Source organism: Gadus morhua, chromosome 23 (assembly GCF_902167405.1).
Source record: "Gadus morhua chromosome 23, gadMor3.0, whole genome shotgun sequence".
Lineage (NCBI taxonomy): Eukaryota > Metazoa > Chordata > Actinopteri > Gadiformes > Gadidae > Gadus > Gadus morhua.
In genome coordinates, this window is record NC_044070.1 from 16,413,095 (window position 1) to 16,423,094 (window position 10,000).

Genomic DNA, 10,000 nt, shown 5'->3' on the forward strand with positions numbered 1-10,000 from the left:
AGTGGGCTTTCATTTTGTCGATAGATTGCTACTTTAAGTAATCTCTTGGGCATATTTACTTGCAGCATTTCACGGTCAGTTAGTTCACAGGCAGTGAACATAAGGCGAGTATATGACGAGGCAGCCTATCAAACGTCAGCAATTTTTCCCATCTATATTTCCCTGCATTATAAAAATATTCTTTCTTCCAGTGCCTGTTCAATTCCCAATTCCCTCAAAGGCAGTAATGTTTTGTCATTCGCTGTAGTGTTTCTTTGTTTGTCGCTTTGTCTGTGCTAGTCAGTTTTTACACTAGTCAAAAATGACTCATGTGAATACAATTCTCCAAACCAGAAATACCACAGAAGAACAAAATGAAGAAATGGACAGGTGGTGTGCAGTACCCCGTGATGGCTCCACCTTTGGGTCAACGCCTACGGTGAAAATGGCTGATGTTATTGTTTGTTTGCATTTTGTTTGCGTAGGGAGCAGAGCCAAGGAAGGCCGAAAGTAGTGTGGGTGTCTGCTGAATGCAATCCTTACAGTAATGGTTTTCCTTAACAAAATCATAAAACATGCTCACCCCCTCGTCAACCATCTCAGCCAGGAACACCATAACAGCACAACATTCAAAAACGACAGTCAAAATCAACTAACATCAGAAAACAATGTTGTTAATGTGTGTCATCACAATCCTTGCGGGTCTTCCGCCACCAGCAAAAATATACAACCCCACCCGAACCCACTCCCCAGTCAAATCAGAGAGAAGGGATCTTCTTCTGGTTCACATATTGCTCCCGCTTAATCCCTCCGCGGCTTAACTCATTCCCCGTCTCCACCCGTGACCGCTTTCTTCTGCATATTTATACACGGAGACAAGTGGTGCAAAGCCACCGCTAATACCATTTTGACACAGCCTGAATGCTAAGCTAATGCCGCTCCTCCATGCTCTGTGATGTGTGTCTGCGCTCTCTCCCCTTCTTATCGGTGCTCTTTTCTTCGTTCCGTTCCTCAAAAGAGTGCCCTGTGGCCTCCGCCGGTAGGGCACGCTGATATTGTGTTGAGTCCCCCCCCATCCACTGTGACGGATCCAAAAGCTACGTCAAGGACACTGCCGTCAAAGAGAGAAAAGAGCACAGCAAACAAAATGCCTGCCAGCTATTTACAGTGGGGATTCATGCGCAAAGCCTCGACGCATCCCCAGACTGGTTGTTCCAGATCAAATGGGCTTCGGCTTGTGGAACAGGCCCTGGCTCCATTGAATCCCGGAGACATTTTGGGGTTGGGAAAGTTGGATATTCGCTTTCAATAGCTGCGGGAGAGACTATTGTGCCGTCCTCTTTGTCAAGAAATGACAAAGAGTGGCAGCACTGGATGAAAAGATCAAACCACAACGGTTTGATACGCCCTCGATCGACCCAGGTAGATTATTGAAGTGCCGATGATGGTACTACAGATCTGGCAAATCAATTAAATAACCGAATCGAATTGAAATGTGATACATTGCGTGGTTAAGCAAACTCTATTTGTTTATCTTTTCCTCCCTCTGTGTGTGTGTGTCTGTGTGTGTGTGTGTGTGTGTGTGTGTGTGTGTGTGTGTGTGTGTGTGTGTGTGTGTGTGTGTGTGTGTGTGTGTCTCTGTCTCTGTCTCTGTCTCTGTCTCTGTCTCTCTTTCAATTCCATCTCATCTCCCTCTGAAGTTGACATTTCTGAACACGTGTGTGCATATGTGACAGAGCTGTGCTGCCATTGTCCTTCTGACCTGTGAGGTTACGTGCACACTGCGCTCGCCGCTTTTATCTACTGCGCATTAATCACAGCAGAGCAAAGATAGCTTTACATTTCTTATTTTCTTTTCCTTAACCTGCAGTGATCTATGCGTGTGTTCACAGTAACACCGGTGACATTTCCCCGTTGAGGAATACTGGCTTTACATATCGCTCCAAGTCCCCTCCCCCCTCTCTCATTCTCTCTCTCATTCTCTCTCTCTCTCTCTCTCTCTCTCTCTCTCCCCCCCCCCTCTCTCTCTGGAACAAGCTACAGATCCCCATTGTTAGCTTCCTCTGCAGTGATGAAATGTTGGTATAGCCAATCATGTTCTTTGACCCCTGAAGAAAGGTAAATAATGTAGGGCTGTGCAGGAGCCACCGACTTTAGAAAGAAACCATCCAGAGAAGACCCCATATGTGTTCTAGAATGTGAAGCACGGAATATTTGATTATGAAAGTGAAAAAAATGACTGCTTGTATATGCCATGTATCAAAGTCAAAGATGCTTCATTGGGATTTGTTCTGACTATCATTAAATTAGCACAAGAAATGCAGGCATTCATTTTTTAATGCTTGGATACAGTGAGTATATGTTACTTATTTATTTCCATGGGAATGAACATTTTATCATATTATATTATATTCTCTCTCAAGACCCGCTTGCTTTTGTCGAACTCCCAAATCCCAAAATGGTTAAGGAAAGAACTCTTACCTCCAACACCTAGAATAATGTTCCCTGGCTGAGCTTCCCCAATTCGGTTAGAAATTTGCATTTCATTATATTCCAATATCTCCCAGATCCCTAGTGATCATAGATGTACCTTCAGTTTTCACTTAGATTTTTTTTACACTTCTCTTCGTTGCTTGTAAATTGATCTAAATTCTCAATTTTACCTTCAAATCTGTTCCGGGGTGCGGTGTGACTTGAAAACACTCCAACGTGGTTGTTTGTTAATGTCAGCTGACTCCATTACAGATAAGAGGGGCATGGAAATTGAAAGTCACTGATAGGAGTAATGAGAAAGAAGGACACAGGGAATTTAAATATACAGGCCACTTTCCCAGCTCCCGCTGGAAAGAGAAAGTGTCTTGTGGCACAGCAAAAATGGCTACCGTGGAATTTTAATGACACTGCTGTTAAATTTCCTTCTCGTGTTTGACAGTGCGTGAGATCTCAGCAGAGAGGGAAGACGGCTGAAGTACCCGGAATTTTCTCTGAAATGACCTTCATATTGTCTACTGGTTTCCAAGAAAAGGAAAAGATTCAAAATATCTTGGAAGACAAAACAAACAAGTCAAATCTATTTGCTGATTTGAACAACCTATGAGACATGAAATGAATGAAATGTAATCAAAAGTTGGATGGTATTTTGTTATGAGGCATACACATTACGTTAGGATTATGTTCAAGTGTTGCTGCTTTGCACCAAGCAAACACGTACAAAGATCTGCTAAGCTATCTCAGCTATCTTAGCTTTTGTCGTTCAGAATGAACCTAACAGGGCCCTAATAGGTTGTATTTGTGTCATTACCAATTATATTTAGGTTGACTTATACCTGTAAAAATCCTGGTTGTCACTCAATGAACCTGTATACATAATGAATATATACGAAATAGAGATGATCATATTAATTCTGTACATGACCATATCAGTGCAAAAACATATTAAAACAAAACACCCTACTCCTTTCTGGGTGAGTTTGGAATGATAGATTCTATGCTGGGAAATATTTCATAGGTAAAATTGGACTTGGCAGGGTATTCAAAAGACATTTTGCCGGAACGAACCCGCCCAACCAAATCCTCTGATGACCGGGCATTAGGATTCCAGGAACCAAGTTGCATTAATTCTATTCAGATAACCGGTGGAAAAGTCAAGAAAATCTGTCCGGATGGCAACTCTGGATGTACGGTCCCCATTAATGACGCAACACTTGGCCGCCTTTCAGTCGGACACACAAAAAAAACTCGATTCCCTCTATGACCCGGCAATAAAAAGGTCAGAGGGGTGCCACCTTAGGTGTGACTTTGCAGATTAAAGCGCCTCTCAAACTGGGAAGCCTTTTCTGGCCGGCTTCGTTCACACAAAGAGCTTTGTGTCTCTCTGTTCAGGCTTGTGGTCGTTGCTTGCTCGCGTGCTGTAAGTGTTGGCCTGTGAACAAACATGGGGTAAAAAGGCTTGACGCACACAATCCTGTAAGTCTTAATGACTTAAGGAGCGTACCAAGCCCCCAATAAACAAATTACACATTTACAGCTACATGGGGAGCTGCGTGTTGCGTTGTGTTGTGTTCACCCTTGATCAGGCGCCTTGTCGATCGGGCAGCCATGTGTGTTTGTGTGTGTGCTGGTGCATTTGTGTGTTTCTAGTGCTGAGGATACTGATTTCTCCCCTTCAGCGGCGATCCTAGTGAGTTTAAGGAAGAGAGAGGGGGCCAAATGTCCTCAGCCTAAGCGGTGAACACATAAAACCGATTCTATCTCTCTGTCTCTTTCTGCCTCCCTCTCACCCCTAACTCCAACCGCCATATCTTTATTTCTGTCGCTCCTTTGCGAAACTGTATCTCTCACTATTCGGGGGGCGGTCGCGGGGAATGTCATTCATCACACGGGACGTGAAGAAGCGAGAAGTGGAGCACCTTTTGATGAGGGTGTTGAAGTAAAAACACTAGCCGAGCATCGTTTCGCTCTCTCTAATGAATATCAGCTAAATGTGAAACACCATGAAATAATTTTTCTTTTTCGTCTTTTGCTAGTTTTCGAAATATGTATTAATAATCTTCCCAGAAAGGGAATAAAAAAAAATCCAAATCGAGCACTGAAAAATAAAATTTGATTGCCCGTGTGATTACTTTATATTTGTACCTTTCTCAATTATAATAAGCCTGTTATACATATCCTTTTAATACATTTGATTTATTTATTAAATATATCTACGTCCAATTGACAGAATGATGCCTCCTGATGTTGAGAGGCGGTAGAGAAAGTAATTCTGGGTAACGTAGGGAAATAGCCTGTGACAGAATGTGTGTTCGCCTGAAGCGACAGCCAGTGATAAATTGCAAGTCACAATAAGTAAGGGATAATGTATAGAACGCCGGTCATTATCGGGAAAATAAGCCCTGACAGGGCGAACAGGACACCGACGCGCAGCCGAGATGTCTTGCTTCTCCCTGAAGGGGCTTATTTTTGACAATGACCGGCGACATTCTATACATTACTCCGCTTATTACACGGATACTTGCCAAAACGAAAAAATAACTTCACATGGTGTGTCTTCTTAATTTTTTTTTGTTACCAGCATTCGTAGTGTTGATCAGCAGAGAAATAGTCTGCCAAAGACGTTGACGTCGCTCAGCAACCGAAGACGCTGGGGTTGACAAGGTACCGGACTACTTGCGGAGTGATACCAAAGACGTCATTAGAGGCAAAAAATAGGCCAATTATACTTAGCAATGGTGAATTATCAGATATAATTCTGGCCTGTCTGTTGCTGTCAATTATCAAATATAATTCACCGCCGGAAGCTGTGAAGAGCCCATGCAAGAGAACGGAGAGTTCCACGTCAATATTACACATATCAGAAAATAGGCCCTGTGGAGGGTTGTACATCACCGATAGACGCTTTATTACGATGTCAAAGTGTTAGGCTGTCATACTTTAAACATCGATGGAGCACCGGGGAAATTCCTCAGAAGTCAAATTGAAGAAATCTATACTCGATAATATTGCAACCACCTTGAAAGCTGGTTTCTCTCATGCTAAACAAGGAGGCATACAGACTGGAATGACATGCATGCACGGGAACAGTCATCCACAGGGTCCATAGAAAAACACAAATCCCTCCTTTGTCTCTCTATGTATTCTTGGGCACACTTGGTGTGCCCAAAACAAAGAACCAGACCGGGCCAGATTGATTTCCCTCGCTACCATGAAAACCCCCAGAAAAAAAACCGACAAGCGCACATGCACACATGCCAAATACTCACAAACACGTTCCCATTCACACAAAGACACACACACACACACACACACACACACACACACACACACACACACACACACACACACACACACACACACACACACACACACACACAGATTAATTCATTAAACCAGCACATCACTGTCATTGACCTATACACACACACAGACACACACTCATTCAACCACAACATCACTGACACAGACACATGAACACCCATACAGACACACACACACACACACACACACACACACACACACACACACACACACACACACACACACACACTCATTCAACCACAAAATCACTGACAGAGACACACAAACACCCGCACACACACACACACACACACACACACACACACACACACACACACACACACACACACACACACACACACACAAGAATAAACACAATAGCTTTGACTCTAGCCAGAACTGACAAAGGATCTTCAAGAAAACCCCAGGAAATAGCTTTCTGCTTGTTGCTTAGTGCCATTGGTATCTGGAGATCTGTGCTCTTGAAAGGCCTGTCTGTTGCTGTCAAACCACACACACACACACACACACACACACACACACACACACACACACACACACACACACACACACACACACACACACACACACACAAATACTCATGCACACAAGACCATACAAAACCTTTCCTGCAGAAACAGATGGGCAAACCACACATCCTTGCATTGCACAGCATGCAGTCACACGCAAAACTCACACGCAACCATGCACACTGGAGAAACACCCGACATGAGCATCCTGGCAATCCAATGAATAGCTTGGATGTGAAAGAGGAAGATGAAGGGTGTGTGTATGTGGGTGGGGGGAATGTCTGTGTGTTTGTGTGTGTGTGGTGGGGGGGGGGGGTTGTTGGGCGTGCATGTCATGATGGCAGAGTTTGCCACATTTAAATCTTCATTCTACCATGTTATTCTCTGTGTGTACTAAACATGTATGTAAACTTGTGCATAAAACTTCTGGCACAAATGGCATGCAACAAAACTCTGTGTGTGTGTGTGTCAGTGTGTGTGTGTGTGTGTGTGTGTGTGTGTGTCCCTATGCGCGTATGAAGTCCTAGCCAGTGTGCGCTGTGCAGCTGTGATGGAGTGATTGGCTTGTTGTCTTTGAATGACAGTGGCACCTCAGAGCCCTGAGCTCCTCTGACTGTAGGCCAGCGATGCCACCGCCACCAGTCCCTCCATCTCCATCCCGACTGCTGCCAGCAACCTCTGCTTTATTTTCTGTCTGACCTCTGGCAAGGCTGGCTCTTTTGGAATTCAGTCCCCCCCCCCCCCCCACACACACACACACACACACACACACACACACACACACACACACACACACACACACACACACAAACTCTCAATAGAGATACACAATCCAAGGCGGAGCAGGCCCGTTGTCAAGGTTACAGATTGGAGGACGGAGCACTAGTTTTGTAACATGTTAAAAAATCTGCAAAAAGACAAAGTTAATTTGACCACCCCAAAGTCATTCATCATACATCTATATCTATATATCTATATAGATGTGTGTATATATATGTATATATAATGTGATTCGTTTTAAGACTTTGTAAGACTATAATTGGGTTTGCATAACTCTGTATCTCTCCTTCTGTACCTTTTCTCTCAAAAAGAGCCAGCACACTTAAATAAGTTCTTATATCGCTTTTGCCAACTCGTGTCCCATCGCTGGCACTAATTGCCTCGCAATGTTTTGATTAACCAAACACTTCAACATAGCTAAGCTCTTAAGTTGCTAAACATTTCTCACTCGCACCCTGACAGACACGCACACATACAATTACTGACTCGGCGGTCGGTTAATGTACCGGCTTTGCGGGGAGAAGGAAATTTAACGGCCCAGTGCTCCGACCACTTTCCGAGCCGCTCGGCAATCCACCGTTCCACTCCTCCTCGTCAACATCATCATCATCATCATCATCATCATCATCATCATCATCGTCATCCTCTCTAGCCTCCTGCCCTCCCCTTTCCCGCCTCCCAGCCCACCCTCACACACACCTACACCTACACACACACACACACACACACCGAACACACACACACACACACACACACACACACACACACACACCCCTCCTACTCAAATCCCTTCCTGCACGGTGACACTTCCCTGTGAAAATTCATAAAAATTGAGCCGCTGTGTTCAGTGAGCTGAACCGAGATAAGTGCGGGAGAAAGGCGCTCTACGGACACAATGGAGCAGGAAGGAACAGACGAAGAAGAATTAACAATCCTTTTTTTGTCGAAAGAATAGAGGTGGCTGGTGGCGACAAGAGTAGGGAGGAAAAGGGGTGGGTGGGGGGGGGGGGGGAGTCCACGTTTCCTTCTCGTCCTCCCTCTCTGTTTCCTTTGTAGTTTGACGCGGACAGGTAGAGGACGTTGCTTGACGGACAAAGAGAGAAGAGGAAATGTTCTGCCGTGGGTGTGCGTGTCTGTGCGTACGTGCGTGCTGCTGTCTTTGATTAGCCAATGAATTTGTTCCGGCCGGTACTTCATACTAGCAAGTGAGTTAACCACCCTACCCCCCCAAACCATCGCACCCTGTCCCTCATTCTTGCACAATAATATGCAATAGGAAGCAATGGGAGGGCATTTGCATTGTGCTAATCACATACATTTCCCTTTGCTGAATTACTTTGAATGGAATGTAACTTCTCGAGTTACTTCTTACTATGTGACTCGGCTGGTATAAATGGCCTGAGACTGATTCGCTTCATAGCAAAATGTCAAGGGTTCCCTGTTTGCCTAGAAAGCTGTGCATTGACGTCATCTATGCTTCCTGCGTAACCAAGGCAATAGTGCCGCCATTCTGGATCCAGTCTTTCGAGGTTAAGTGGGTGAACGGGGAATAAAAGTGGGTATTGAAACAGAAAAGCTGGTTTCAGCCTGTTGATTAACCTGTTGCTCACCTGGTGTAAGAAAAAGCTGCAACCAAGTTTGCGAGCGGTAGGTTATCCCTTTCCAATAAATCATTGCCGCGTGGTCCATGAACAAGACGATTAACCCACGACCACTTAAAGTGGGAATTATTACCCGATAGAAATCAGTAGCGCGACAGTAACCAAGCGGCACCAAGACATTTGAATTGTGTGTGTTTGTCTTCTCAAGGGAGCCCTTGTAAAGACACTGCCGAGTGTAAAGGTGTGCAGTGGGCCACATTAAATAAATGTATTGAGTAAATATTTTAAAAATTTTAACATGAAAAAAAACAATGAATAAAACTGTGTACTGTGGTTCTCTCTCTCTCTCTCTCTTTCTCTTTCTCTTTCTCTTTCTCTTTCTCTCTCTTTCTCTCTCTCTCTCTCTCTCTCTCTCCCCCTCTCTCATCACAACAACAGTGAGCTTCAGATTGAACTCATGACCATCTTCTCCTCTGCATATAGAATGTCCTGAGGGGAACATACTCTGGTTGCTCAAGAGCTCCCTGCCAGAACTCTGAGGTCTCCCCTCCCCTCTCAACTCTTCTGCTTCCTCTCTCTCTCTCATCTAACTTTCACTCATCTCTTTCTCTCTTTCATTGCCTGGATCTCTCTCTCTCTCTCTCTCTCTCTCTCTCTCTCTCTCTCTCTCTCTCTCTCTCTCTCTCTCTCTCTCTCTCTCTCTCTCTCTCTCTCTCTCTCTCTCTCTCTCTCTCTCTCTCTCTCCCCCTCTCTCTGTTTCTCTTTCTCTCCCTCCGCTGCTCTTATCTGGGCCAGCATATTGCCGTCCACTGGTTTGCTCTCGGTTACCTACTTACCTGCTCGCAGCTAATGGATTTCCTCAACAGTCTGTGGCAACAAGCTCTTTTGTGTGTGTGTGTGTGTGTGTGTGTGTGTGTGTGTGTGTGTGTGTGTGTGTGTGTGTGTGTGTGTGTGTGTGTGTGTGTGTGTGTGTGTGTTGTGTGTGTTTGTCTCACTATTTTATCTACCTTATAGTCTGTTGGAAAGTTTAAATAAAGCATGTTTTAGCAGGGGGCAGTTTCAAGTGTCGAGCCGTTGGTTGTTGATTACATCCTTCGGGACCGGAGAGGAAGAGAGAGAGGAAAGGAGAGGACTTAGAAACCTTGTATTTTCAGCTTTTAGTTTAACCAATACGAGGTCTCTTTGTCTCACCCTTTTTCGTGTCTGGTGTACTAAATGTCCTTCTCGAGGACTGTGTATTGTCTGTGAAGGTGATTTGAACAGAAACAATGATCATCCTGCAAGATTCAGTCGTGTTCAGGCAAGACTCATTAAATG

At 44.6% G+C, this 10,000-nt stretch overlaps 1 protein-coding gene across 1 annotated transcript in view; it reads left to right on the forward strand.

Annotated features, from left to right (window-relative positions):
* cntnap2a (contactin associated protein 2a) overlaps nt 1-10,000 on the forward strand; it is a 314,072-nt gene that overhangs the window by 138,608 nt on the left and 165,464 nt on the right. The gene's annotated exons all lie outside the window — the stretch shown is intronic.